We start from the raw sequence: 14,614 nt of genomic DNA, 5'->3' as shown, positions 1-14,614 counted from the left end.
AACCTACACCAACACCCGCTCCCATCCCCGATCATTAGAAGGCTTGTAGCTTCAAGGCTAGAGAATGCCATTTGCTAACAGTCACCAGTACAGATCCTGAAGAAATTTCAACAAATAGAATAAATAATAGACTTTGAAAGATGTGGATTTAAGTCCTATAATAGTCTGCTTTCACCAGCTCTTAAAATTGAACTACAAATACAGGTAGCAGATCAAAGCAAACATATGTGAAATCATCTAAAAGAAAAGACTGCTCCTGGGTCTGAGCCTCACCTTACTAAGTGTTAACCAGGGAAATGTGAACACAGCCAGAGCATCTGATGGGAGAACAGGTCAAGCACAGAAGCTTAGGAGCTGGAGGCAGACAAAGGCAGGGGGTCTTCAGCTCTGGGAGTCATGGCCCAGGAACAGTGTCCAGGGATACCCCGTAGCGGAAATGGGCACACTGGAGGGATCACAGTTTAGCAAACATAATCACTTAGATCAAGAGGCTAATGCCCCTTGTCTGAGCCTGTACTCCCAAGCTGTTTCACTTCCTGTGTAGATTTGCCTTCTAAGGGAAACAACGCACTTGTCCATACTTGTGAATTTCTGACCCACAATAGTTACATTTCTCATTTTAATTAATAATTCCATTCTGAGGGGCGCCTGGGTGGCTCAGTGGGTTAAGCCGCTGCCTTCGGCTCAGGTCATGATCTCAGGATCCTGGGATCGAGTCCCGCATCGGGCTCTCTGCTCAGCAGGGAGCCTGCTCCCTCCTCTCTCTCCGCCTGCCTCTCTCTCTACTTGTGATCTCTCTCTGTCAAATAAATAAATAAAATCTTAAAAAAAAATAAATAATTCCATTCTGAGAATAGGTTTTTGTAAAGGGTTTTGTTTTGGGGGCGGTTTGCCTGTACGTATCACCAAAACCCAAATCAGCCCATGGTGTTCCAACAAAGTCAAGTTTCTGAGGCTACAAAGGTGGGTGGGGTGGAGGGTAGTCATGGAAGACCTTCCTGAGGATGGGAGATTTAGGTCAATACCTAAAGAGCAGGCCAGAGATGGGCTGGTGGAGGAAGGTGGAGGATGGAGGGAGCAGTGTTCTTGGCAGATGGAAGCTCATGCATAAAGGCCTTGAGATAAGGAGATTTATGTTTTCAAGAAGTGAGAGAAGACTGACATGGCTGCACCATGGTAAGTGGATTGGGGTGGATTGGCGTGGATTTGGGAAATCAAGTAGACCATTCCAGTAACACAGGAGAGAGGTAGTTGGCTCAGACTCCAGTGAGGGCAGGGAGATGGAGAGAAGTTGATGGGTGTGAGAAACAAGAGGTGGGATCCTCAGTACTTGGTAATGGATTCATGTGGGAAGTGAGGGAAAGGGAGATGTCAAGGAGCGTTCCCTGAATTCTCACTTGGGTCACAAGGTGGATGGTGGTGCCGCACAGAGATGGGAGCACTGAAGAGTCACTTCTTCTCTCGTGCTATACATCTTCTTGTCCAATTCCATCTTTCCAGAGTTTTAATCCAGACCCTTTCTTCAATGGTCTATGGGGACTGTTCCAAAAGTATCAATTTCAACACATCCAGGGCAAAACTCATCTTCTTCAACTATTCCACTCTCCCCTCTGTGCTGAGTTATGGGGAAATATAACACCCTCTAGCTTACTATCCAAGCCAGAAACAGTGTGCCATTTTTAGCTTCATTCTCTCACCTCTAGGCTATAGCCAAATTCTAGGGATTTTACTTCCCTGTTAGCCCCCATTGGTTCAGTAATTGGCAAATATTTATTGAATAACTATTTATTACATAATAGGAACTGGGACTGCCATAGTGGACCCGACCGTCATGGCCACTGCCCTCACAAGAACTTTATGAAGTGAACCGACAAGTAAATGAGTAAAGGGAGTAGTGTGGTAATGTGGATGAGTAAGAGGTAGCTGGACAACAAGGTTGAAGAGTGATTTCTGTGACTTCTCCCTTCTAAGAAACAGAAGATAAAAACATACCATTAAGTACCAGACATCCATACCAGTCAGCAGGCTTTGGGTAGCAAGTAACAGAACAACAGTAGTTTCAGTCTTAAAGCAGGAAGTTCTGTTCCAAGTTTAGTGCAACTGCTCAACAATGTCATCAAAGATACAACGTCCTTCTATCCTCTTCAGCATTCTCAGCATCTTCAGAAGACTTCATTTTCATCCTTGTTGCCTCATGGTCCCAAAACAGATGCCTTGTTACAGACATCACAACCACATCAGAAAGAAGGAGGCAACTAGAGTTGCAAGTGAGACATTCTTTCATGTCTCTCTCTTTTTATAAGGGAGGAAAATCTTCCCCAGAAGCTTTCCCCAAATCCTATCACTTGTCTCTTTTTGGCAGAACTGGGTCATATGGATGTTCCTGACTGCAAAGGAGTCTGGAAAAGCATGGATCTGGCATTGTTGGCCTCTACTGTAGCAGCTGAGCTCCACCATATTGCCAGAAAAGCAGGAGGAATGGCTATTGGACAAGCAGACAAACATGGGTGTCACAGTGGGGTACATAGTATACAGTCCCTTTGTGCCCAGACCACAGTGGAGAGAGCTACATGGTGGCAGACAAGACCGTTTATAGTGAGGTTCACAAAGGGGTTTGGGACAGAGAACTAAATTGAGACCTTTTACACAGAAAGACTTTGTGGAGCACTTGCTGGAATATTCCCAGAGTACTTTAGGATACCCCAGCTTCATACAAGATTTTGTAGCCTCTGACTAACAAGATTCTAAGCAAAAAGTGAGGCAGCCAGCAATAATGATCAGAGCAAGGTTTAAGTTTAGGGTCATTTCATGCCTTAATTAGTCCTCTCCATCTAAAGAGTCGGAGCCTCTAAATCATTCGAGGTCAGAAGCCTCCCCTGGGAATAGTTGAGTTTCAATTCAATTCCAGCTCAATGAAGCACTGAAAACAAATGGCTGACAGTTTCTGCCTCATGGTTCCTAATAAACAATGAGAAAGCCCGTTTCCTGTTTGGGTTGGGTCCATTGGATCCTAGCCCTTAGAAGCTTTGAATTATATCACAGTGACATGCAAGAACTTGAAGGGGAAGAAATGAAACACAGAGGAAAGTTGGCACAGTGTCAGGAAATCTGGCTCAAGCTAAGTCCCTCAGACCACAGGACACAATGGCAGCTAGGACATGAGTCAGTGACCCAAGAACAAGCACATCTTGGGGCAATGAGCGCACATACAGGCAGGTCATAGGAGTGGCAAATCCAGTGAGGAGACCTTTCCACCTTCTGAGATCCCATGCTGGTGTCTCAACAAGAGGGGAGATTTGAGGTAGCAAGTAGCCGCACACAACACTTGAAATAAAGCCAGCCCCAGCTGAGGTGTTCAAAAGTATGAGCATGAGTATGTTCAAAAGTACACACTGAATTTCAAACATAGAAGACCAAAAAAATGAATAAATAAAATATCTCAATAATTTTGTATATTGATTAAATATTGAGATGTATACTTTGTATCCACTGGGTTCAATAAGACATATTATTAAATTAATTTCACCTTTAAAGAATTTGTTATGGGGGCGCCTGGGTGGCTCAGTGGGTTAAAGCCTCTGCCTTTGGCTCAAGTCATGATCTCGGGGTCCTGGGATCAAGCCCCGCATCAGGCTCTCTGCTCAGCAGGGAGCCTGCTTCCCCCTCTCTCTCTGCCTGCCTCTCTGCCTACTTGTGATCTCTGTCTGTCAAATAAATAAAATCTTTGGAAAAAAAAAAAAAAAGAATTTGTTATGTGGGGGGCACCTGGGTGGCTCAGTCGGTTAAGTGTCTGCCTTCAGCTCAGGTCATGATCCCAGCGTCCTGAGATCCAGCCCGGCACTGGGCTCCCTGCTCACTAGGGAGTCTGCTTCTCCCTCTGCCTCCGCCCCTACTCACTACTTGTTCATTCTCTCTCTCTCTCTCTCTCTCTCTCTCATTCTCTCTCTCTCTCATAAATAAATAAATAAATCTTTTTAAAAAATATTTTTAATGTGGTCACGAGAAAATTTTAAATCACATACATGACTTGCATTCGTGGTCATATTCTATGTCTGTGGCACAGTGCTTGGTTAGACAATGCCCAATCCTGGACGCTTAAATGTCTGCAAAGTCTCCATGGCAACTCGGATGGTGCCAAGCTGTGGAGCTCAAACTTCTAGAGAATTCATTATTCCCTGAATGAATGAATGAATGAATGGGTAAGAAACCTTTCCTCTACTACATTGTGGAGACAGGAATTAGCTAATTCAGCAGTGTCAATTTCAGGTAAAATTTTACACCTTTTCAGGAGTACCCACCGTACCTTGAGGATGTCATTTAAAAAAAAAAATAATCATAACATGCCTCCAGAGTGAGGAGACTGAGTTTCTTGTGTGTGGTATAAAGTTATCCTGAAGGCAGTACCTGGAAAGGAACCTCAGAAATGCTCGGAGCTACCACTGGGATTAGAGGGATGCCCCCCGCTGTGCCCACGTGCAGAATGCGGGCTCCCAGGGTGCCAGTGCTCAGCAGTCACAATTGATGAAAACAGTGAAGCACCTGGTTATGAGGCAATAGGGAAGAGCGGGGACCATGGCAAATTGAAGATTGCACACTCCACCCCACATCCACCAAAACATTCACATTTCAGATATTTTCAAATACTATGCTAGCCAAACAAACCAGTTTGGGGGCTGGATTTCTTCCAAGGGCTCCATTTTGCGAGTTCTATGCCCAGGCACCTCTTATAAATGCTCCACAATGTTTCTCAACCAAGTGCATCCATCAGAGTAACGCGTAAGAACCTTTGAAAAACCACAACTATCCTACCCCATCCTGGGCCTCCTGAATTTTTAAAAGCTATACTGATGATTCACCTACATAAATGTGATTGCAAGTCAGAAAACTCAGAGGCCAGAGGAAGCTGGATGGCTTCCTGGAGGAGATGTGATTCTGCCCTAGTTCTGACACATTTTCTCCCTGGCTCATCGGGACTTGGCTCTGGAAGCTTGTTTGGGTTCCTCCTGTGTCCCCTGACCACCACCCTTTCTAGAACCACTGCTAGAGTTCACAGAAATGACGTTCTCAATAAGGAGCCATGTTTTGGTGGACTCTGAGGTTAACCTCATGGACAGGGTACTCAGGAGATGGTCAGGGGCAGAAGAAAGTGCCCGTGGCAGAAAATCGATTATCTTTAAATGCCCAAAGCTTACCTTTGCTGAGTCAGGCCACGATAGCCACTGTCTCCCATCTCACTGCCACCTCTCCCACAGGAAAGGCGATGGTACAGAGCTAGTCTTACCCACCTTCATCGGCTGCTATGTGGTTGCTCCTTTCCACCTCCCTATAAGGATGGCCTAAAAATAGCTAACTGGGGTTTACATGGACACAAAAAGGCCCAAAGAAGGGTAGCATTGTCCGTCCCCAGGCCCTGCCCTCCCCACCTCCGTGATTACACCCCTCCGCTCACTGTGTGAGGCAGGCTTGTGCTTCTCTTTCTTCTGGGGGCATCCCACAATGTCCAGACCTGCCCCGCCTTGCCTGTCTCTCACCTTCACATTCCTCATGGAAAGTATCCTTCACCTTCAGCTCTGCCCCTCAGTGCCTTTCACAGGGCCCCGAAGGGCTCCCAGACACAGGCGTCAGAAGCCCCTTCTTCAGCATCCTGGATCTGATAGGTCAGTACCCTTGCCAGACCGGTCAAAGTTTCCCAGTGCCACACTGGTGTGTATTTGGCCACAAGACCAGTGCAGACTTTGTGTGCTTAATGCTGGTTGTAATTTAATGTAAAGCGTTATTTCCTTCCAGGCTATGAGGTGGGATCTATGGCCCCAGGACTCAGTGTTAGGTGCGTGCCCTTGGCATCAGAATCCGGGCAGTCACACCTGGACCCAATAGGGCCAACACCTGAGTGATCTGAGCGGTAGGGGGACCCGAAGATGCCTTCGCCAGCCGCTGCTCAGGCTATCTAAAATATCTCACTTGATTTCCCAGTGAAAGAGCATTATATTGTGACAGCTGCAACTCATTAAGATCTCAGATAGTAAAAATCTGGTGGAAATCCTTTCTCTGGTTTCTTCCTGCCTAATAGCCAGTATAAGAACAAATCGTATAGGAAAGGGATTCTAGAAAAATGTGTTCTGATGGGTGACTCCAAGGAAGGCGGTCATCTAGAACTCGGGGAGCTGTTGTGCAAAGGAAGGGAAAGAGGTGGGGGGGGAGCGGGGAGGGGGAAAAGGGACATACATGAGGAAGCCAAGGACAACGGATGATTAAAACCCATTCCCTGCCAAGACATCACAGTGAAGGGAGAAGCCAACAGGCAGGGACCCTTCAGATGCGTGTCTGCATCCGCAGGGCAGGATGTGGGCTCTCCTCCATGCTGTTAGAATAGGGTTACTTCCTCTTCCCAGAATCCTGAAATCCCAGCTTGCCTGTCCTAATGGCCATTTGTTGTTTTTTATCTTCCCCACATCCTTCCTACCTTGTTCTGGTAACAGCACCTCCCTTCCCTTAAGAGATCTGCTCCTTCCCACTCATGGGGATCTCTTGGGGATGCCAACCTCACTACCCTCCCTACTCCCAGGCACCATGGGGTGGAGCCCCTCAGATCTGGCCAATCAGAGTACTCCAATCCCCGGGTCATAGGCATTGTCCCAAGGCCTAGCCTCCTGACCCAAACCGAGCCAATCAGATTCTCCCCTGCAGGACTTTGCAATCTGAGCAGACTTTCCAGGGTAGACGGAAGTTCGAGCTGCATCTGACGACAGTTTTGTGGAGAAAGGCCATATTAACACCCAAAGCCGTCTGGACTTCTTCCCCCGGCCAACCCCCAAGGCAGGTTCCTGTTACTTTCATGTAATGAGCTATCCCCATGCCTTTCCAATAAACTGGTACTTAAATGAGTTAGAATTTGTTTCTGTTGTTCTAACCAACAGCCCAAACTAATACGGAATGTTCGAGAAACACAGAAGGTCCAATAGGCGGAATCGAGGAGGGGAAGGGAGGGTGCTGAGGGAGGGCCATCCCCCTCCCCGTCTCCTTCCCCCGCACTGCCCTATCCCAGGCTGGGAATCTGATCGGCCTCGCTCCATGGGGTTAATAGTAGCTGATACGAGGCAGAACTGCAAGGCTGGGGTCCAGATTCAGAGCTCATGACTTAAGCGTCAACAAAGCTCCCTCAGATGCAATCAGTGAGTTGTGCTCAGCTTTATTGACAGAGACACTCTAGGCTGAACACGCGGGGAGTTTACGATCGTATCAATCCCAAGGCACACCCAGGCCCCAAAGCCCATGCCTGGGCCCAGCCCCAGCAGCCAAGGCTTGCCCGGTGCCCCTCAGGTCCCAGGTGAGCCCCGGATGGAGACTCCAGGAAGCAGACCCCAGGGAAGCCCCCGTGGCCAACCAGGGACTTACCGGTCGGCTCACCTGTGGTAGTGACTCAGCAGACACGTCTACTTGCTTCGTCACTGTTCCCGACCAGGCAGACGTGCATCCTCTGGGTCAGTGGCCGTCATCTCCTGTTCCCTTTTACCTTCTTTAAATGGAAGCCTTTATTGTTATTCTGTCCCTCCCCCAAGCTTATGTAGCGCGTGTGTTGTGGGCCGCACACCGATCTTTTAGCGAGGTCGTGCGGGCAAATCCAGCTCCAAGGGGGAGGGGTACTCAACAGACTTCTGGTAGTCTCCCCGGCGGGAGGGAGGTATGAGCAATGGGGTATTATCTTAAGCAGGAATATTTTTGAAATTGTGTATGTGGCAAGAGGAGAGCGTGTGAGCTGGGCAGCAAAGTTACCGTCGTCTTGGTTGGGTCTGCTCCCACTTCCCACCCCTGACATTTCCGCCGCAGACCCTGAATCCCTGACCACACAGGGAGGCCCCCCAGCCAGGTTGGAACAATCACTGCACTTTGCCTCAGTGATTGAGTCAGGAATGTCGTCTGACAACAGCTACCAATTTCAATTCTTCTGGCTGGGCTGGTAGGAAAGAAACTCCTTTCTTTCTTGGTAACTCAGGAAACTGAGTGCAAGGCTAGGGTGTGAGTACCAGGCTGTCAGCGGCCATGTTCCCCCTGTGTGGAGAGAGACCATCTGAAGTAGGAGAGAATGAGGCAACAGGGAGGGAGAGAGAGAGAGAGTGGTGTGTGTGTGTGTGTGTGTGTGTGTGTGTGTGTGTGTGTGTGTGTGTGTGTTGGGGTGTGTGTGTTGGGGTATGTGGGTTGGGGTGTGTATGTGTGTGTTCTGGAAGGCCAAAGTGTTTGGGTCTGGTCCCTGAAGTGACATAAATTCTGATTGCTGTGTGTCTTCCTCACCTTTGGATTCTCTGGGTTTTGCTCACCCTTTCTGCTTAAGCTAGTATAGAAAGTACAATTATTTCTTTCACCTTCAAGTCCCAACAGTCAACCAATTCTGAACATTTGAGTTGAACATTCTTAAACCATGGCCCTTTACAATACTTTCTGGACTAATCCAGGTAAGAGATGATGGACAGAATGGCATTGGAAAGGAGAAAAGGAAGAGACTCGTTAAAGCATTTTGGGAGATAGAATTAGGATTTAGCGGGGATTAAGATAAAGGGCATAGTCAAGGATGGCCATCTGGGGGGGGCACATTCCACAGAATCTAGAGGAAGGACAGATTTCAAAAGGAAGGGAGTGCTAGTGGTGGCTGCTCTTCTGAGAGAGGCCCATGAGATCCTATATTTTCCTGATGACCTTGGGAGGCAGAGCTTGGCTTGGTGGGAGCAAAAGCTGGGGAGTCTTGGATTCAGGAGAGAACAGGAGGTAGGACATAGAGACAGAGGGTCAGGAAAACTTTGCTAATCTGTACAGAGTTTAAAAAAAAAAAAAAAAAGAGGACAGCAACCAGAGCTGGATGGGAGATGGGAGGGGGTTTATTTTAAATGTGGGAGACATTGGGACCAATTAGATGACTTCAATGTTATTGCATATGCATATGTGATCTCATTTGAACCATATAACAACCCCATGAGGAAATCTTCCCATTATACAGATGTGAAAACTGGACCTTAGACCACATGAGTGTTGGAAGTCCTGCGGAATCGGTGGTAGAGTTTGGAAGAGGAGACACTTCCTTCCCTCTATACGCCCACTGCCACCCCCTCATGCCATGGGCCTGAGGTTAAGAACAGCTACACATTCACCAGGTCACATACCCAGTGTGACAGCATCTGGATTTGAACTTGGCGTCTGTAGATGTTAAGGTGCCCATGCTCACCACTTCCAGGGAGATGTCACAGACTTCCGGGTTCTTTCCTGCACCCTCTGGAGCCCCGTGGGTCTCCGTCCCACACCAGCACCCGCAGCCCTGCAGCAGTGCGAGACGATGTATCTGGGGGATGGGAGGCTGGCAGAGAACATACCAGGTCCTTCCCTTTTACTCGATGGTAAGTTATTGAAATGATGATTTTTATATTAAAAATATAGAGACATTGTTATGCAGAACTCAAGAATCACATGAATTTCTAAGATGAAACATGAGATTCTCATGAAATGTCTTGCTTGCAGTTGTCAGTTTGGACTCCAACCAACTCCTGTTTAGAATATTTCAGAAGAAAACTATGAAAAACAACTGGCAAATAGGATGAAGGGCTTAGTATGGAATTTCAGAATTTCCGGCCCGTCCCACTCACCTTCCAGGCTCACCTAACCCCAGGCCTCACAAGAACCTCGTTTGATGCCCCCTGTACCTCCCCTCGGTGCTCCCCACAACTGCCTTGGTTCTCTTGCAGCCTGGAATGGCCGTCTCCTCCTCATTACTGGAAGCACACTCACCTTCCAGGAAGTCCTCCAGAACTGCCGTGTCTCCCCTTGGCTAAGCTCCTGAATTAAGCCAGCATGTTCACAGTGGAGGGGCACGGTTGCATTACCCATCTGTGGTGTGGGGGTTTGTCTCACTAAGCATCTTGAGAGGACAGACTATAATCTGCTACATCTTAGTGCCCGCATACGGAGCAGGGAACAGCTTCCTGTTCCCAGGGAAGCAAAAGTACCAACAGCCACACCAGCATAGATTTGATGAAGACTCACATCTCTGATCTCATCTGAACCCCGTAACAGCCCCATGAGGAAGTCTTCCCATTCTACAGATGTGACGACTGACACTGAGAGGCTAAGGGAGTCTCACAAGACCAGGTAGGTAGGAAGTGATAGGGCCATCCTCAGGCCAGAGTCTGTGTTCTCAACCACCATGAGAAGCAGGTGCTCAACAAATATTTATTGGCTTTTTCTTTTTCTTCTTTCTGTTAAATCTTAGCAGAGTACCATCAAGGGACCTTCAGAGATTCTATTCAGAACAGAAGAATCACCTAGCAAAGCCCATGCTTCATTTCTGACCCACAAAATCATTAGATACAATAAAATGGTTGTTGACTTAGGCCACTAACTTTTGGAGTAGTTTGGTGGGCCCCAACGCGAAGCTGGGACACCCTCACGAGGTCTCAAAGAGCCTCCTCCTCAGAGATGGCCTTTCGCCTTTTTTGGTAGTCTTATCACGGCATATCAGGCAAAGTTTGTGTTGAATGCCCTCCCAGCACCCCATCAGTGTCCTGTCCCAACATCCAGTGCTTCTCAAGGTCATCTGCCACACCCAAGTGTTCCTAAAGACCCCGCCGATGTCCTCCCACCTCCCTGATGCACCAAACCTCAGAATGCCTCCCAGCCCTCCCACCATCCTTCTCACAACCTGTGTTCTGATGTGTTCTCATTTTAAAGGAAGGACTTGGTGGCCCCAAGGTGAAGACTAGAAAGAGACCAACTGGAACAGCATCTCTGGGGGAGGCTTGGGGGAGGGAACCTGAGCATTCAGCAGGCCCCCTGGTATTTCTTCCCCTTCTCCCACCCATAGCCTTCTCCGCCAACCAGACAAAGACCATCAACCTCACACCAGGTGCGGGAAGATACCCACCTGCCCCACCTTCCAGCAGCAGGGTCTCATGAATACTTGCTACCTTTTATTATTATTATTATTATTATTATTTTAAGAGAGAGAGAGAGAGTGCAGACACATGTACATGCTCTTGAGCTGGGGGAGGGGCAGAGGGAGAGGGAGAGAGAATCCCCAGACAGACTCCTCACTGTGCACGGAACCTGTCTTGGGGCTCGATCCTACGACCTCGAGATCATGACCTGAGCTGAAATCAAGAGTCACTTAACTGCCTGAGCCACCCCAGGCACCTGTTAAATACTTATTACCTGTTAAATCTAAAAATGGCCTGACGCTTTGTTTTCTAAAGCGCTACGCTATGGTATTACAGATTGCATTCTTTTTTCAGGGAGAAAAGGTGTGTTAGGACCCATAAAACATTAACATATGTAAGCTTTTTTCAGGGCCTCTCCTGAATGTCAGTCCTCCATTGGGAATCCTCCCTTCTGTCCTGCTCTCCTCGTCCCGTCCTTCCCTTCCAGCTCTGATTACTAACCAAGAGCCCATTGAAACTGAGATTGCCTCCAGCCCTGCCCAACTGGTTTGAATAAGCCATTAACCATATCCACACAGGCCCTCTTAATAAAAACAAAACAACACACGCAAAAAAGATCACCCTGGAGGATAAATGTCACTGTCCTATTCTGCAGCTGCCCAGAAAATTCCAGACAGCTTCCTGTTTCCCAGTTTGGAGCTCGTGCCCCAACCCAGGGCAGGTACCCAGTTCCCCAATGGCTCTGAGAGAAGCAGAAAAGCCAGAGTCCACAGAACTGTGTCACTCTGCCTTTGTCCTAAGTGGGCAGTGGCACATCCTGCCACCTTACCAGGTGGCTCGTCATCTGAAATATAAAGGTTTGTGTAAAGACCCCGAGGCTGAAGGAGAGCAAGTCCCATGTACCAACAATCACCTCCACCTACTCGAGCCTCCCCTTCCCTTGGCCAGGCCATTCCTCATCTCACTGCCCCCTCCCCCAGGCCACTCCCAACCTGGAAAGACCCCTCTCCTTCCATCTACCCCACCAAAGGCCACTTCCAGCCCCTCCCTGAAGCCTCTGCGGACGCACAAGTGACCCTTCTTGACACCCACGCTGCAGATGGCATCGTATGTCCAGTTAGTTTCAGCTCTGGAGGCGCCCGCAAACCGGGGGAGGAAAGCAGCCTGGGGCTCATCTCCCCAGTGCGACATTTAAGTTCCTAGAGGGCACAAAGCCTGCGCCTCCCGTGTTTGCATGCGCCTCCAGCTCTAGCAAGGACAATGTGAATGGCAGACCCACGAGAAATGCTTTCTAAAGAGAGAGAAGAGAACGAGCACCAGGGGGCTGCGTCCTTTTTCAGTGCTGCACCCCGCACTGCTGGCTGCCCTTAGTAAACCTGCGTGGGGGACAGAGAGCCTGGCAAAGAGCCCTGTTCTAGGCTCCTCCGGGACCCCAAGAGCTCAGCAAGCCAGAGGGACCCCTCTTGGGAAGCAGGCTGAACTTGGGGTGGGGGGAGTGGAGGACCCCGAGCTTGAGAACCCCGAGGGGGCAGGATTGCCCTGCTGCCCGCCGCAGGTGCCCATCATCACCCCAGGCCCTTGGAATGTCACTTCTCGGCCTGGACTGGAGGGAGCTGTGCTGGGGGCGGGGCACGTCGCTGCTGGAACCAGAGCACCAATGGAGACACCAGGCTCTTCTGGCCTGGGGAACAAAACTGTCGCCAATGGCCACGCTTCTCCCCTGCCACCCCCGCCCCCCAGGGACCACTGTCTGCAGAGCAAGCTCTCTGGATCAAGATGGGCCTTTCTCTCTCACTGTGGTGTCGGGAACCGCGGTGGTGCCGCCCGAAAATCAGCGATTAAACCTGCAGTTAAAACGTTGTGGTCTTAAAAAGTGTGTTGTAGTGTAAATCGGAACATGTGATCTCTGCCTTACAGGTGGCTGAAGGGGAACAGGTGCTGGGAGGGGAAGGTCCTGCAGGGCAGGGAGGGAGGGAAGAGGAGAGGTTGTAGGGAGGAAAGGCTGTGAGGATTCAAGAAGGGAGGGACTCAGCTGGGAGGGGGAAGAGTTCCTGCCGTCCGATTAGCTGTGTGACCTGGGCTAGCACACTTCCCCACCGGGTCTCCATTTGTTAAACTGCAAGAAAAAAAGTTGCGGTTACAGTAGTGGTTCTCCCAGTGGTCCCCAGAGCAGCAATACAGGGAACTTGTCAGAAATGCAAATTCTCCCCCACACACACCCCACCTACTAAATAGGAAGCTCAGGGGTGAGCCCAGCAGTCCGTCTTTGAATGAGCTCTCCAGGAGATTCTGATTCATGCTGGAGTTTCAGAACTGAGGGAGGACATGATCTGGCCTATGTCTTGGAGAGAAGAGAGTGCCTACTCAGAGCAGGGCATGAGGTCACGAAGGCCCTCACCAGTGTGGTCCTCGTGTGACACTCAGGCTCCTAAGTCAACAGGCCTCACTACAATTTGCCTTAAGAAGACTTGCTCTTGGAATCCTACTTAAACCCATGAAACTTTAAAAACAGTCCTTTACACGGACCATTCCCCTCTTCCTGAAATAGCTCTTTTCTTCCATTGACTGTCTCCTATTTGTCCCTCTGAACTTGTGTTGGTGATCACCTCTTCCAGGAAGGCCTCCTAGTACGTCTCTTCTCATGTCAGGTGTCTCCATTTGGTGCTCTTTTGGCCCTTTATAAAGATCTCTGTTACCTTTACCTGATTCCTCACCAGGCTGAGCGAAGTGTGGGCAGAAACGGTTTTATTTCTGCACATTCAGAGCCTGACACAATGGCAATCCCAGCAGACGTCCTGGGTAAACACCACTGCAGAAGTGAGTGAAGGGAACACTTGAATCCTGGTGCCAGCGACCTGAGGACAGCGACCCAAGGGTTCAGACAATGACTTTTTATTTTCATTAACCATCGATAGTTGCATCCTCCTATTAGAAATACCCAACGGCTGTTTGATCATCAGTGCTCATCACTGTTAGTAACTCTCTACAGCGTATTACATGATCCAAGCTCTTTCATCTCTTTTAGCCCATTTGAGTCAGCAGTCTGGTGCATTAGGTTAGACCAGATATTGTTTTAATCCTTTTAACAGCTGAGAAAATGAGTCACAGATACTAAATGGTTTTTCATGGTTACTTATTTCTGTAAAAATAATTTATTTCGTGTCTCCCCCGTGCGAAGCACTATGATAGACACAATTGAAGACATGATCCTTGTCCTTCAGAAACCTATAGTCTAGGAAAAATAAAACTTGTCCTCCAAATAAACCACGGTACAGAGAGTGTATAATAATAAATCCAGTCTTGAGTGTATCGGTCTATTACGGCGCTAGGAGTTTGGAGGACAGAGAAGTCAGGAGTGGCAGGTTAGCTATGGGGGACAGAATCATGGCAGGTGCAAAAATTGCATGAAGACTGCTTAGCCAGTGCCCCCTGGGCAAACATAGCCCTAAATGCCATGCTCATCCCTTTGGATTTCTGTCTTCTAGATTTTTTGCTTACTAACCTCTCACTATCCTATTTGCTTTTTGAGGTTTTAGGGAAATTTTTAAAAAAATACTTCTTCAGATTGTTTCTGTTGCTTTCAGAAGGAAGGTTGGCCCGGAGTAGTTGGACTGGCTCTACTAGAAGCAGAAGTCTGATATGGGGTCTGGATAGAGGGGAAGGTCAGAACTTTCAAGCAGTGGAGGGACGTGAGTAGA

The 14,614-nt window shown here is 48.6% G+C and overlaps 1 long non-coding RNA gene across 1 annotated transcript; it reads left to right on the top strand.

The window, feature by feature from the left end:
• Nucleotides 1–9,214: 9,214 nt before the first annotated feature.
• On the top strand, nucleotides 9,215–10,330 carry LOC125082722 (uncharacterized). Its single transcript, XR_007122052.1, has 3 exons — nucleotides 9,215–9,383; nucleotides 9,505–10,131; nucleotides 10,253–10,330. It is a non-coding gene; the product is annotated as an uncharacterized LOC125082722 (long non-coding RNA).
• The last annotated feature ends 4,284 nt before the right edge of the window (nucleotides 10,331–14,614 follow it).

This window comes from Lutra lutra, chromosome 12 (assembly GCF_902655055.1).
Source record: "Lutra lutra chromosome 12, mLutLut1.2, whole genome shotgun sequence".
NCBI lineage: Eukaryota > Metazoa > Chordata > Mammalia > Carnivora > Mustelidae > Lutra > Lutra lutra.
The sequence above is the reverse complement of the archived record's forward strand: the minus strand, read 5'-3'. Positions and strand labels throughout refer to the sequence as shown.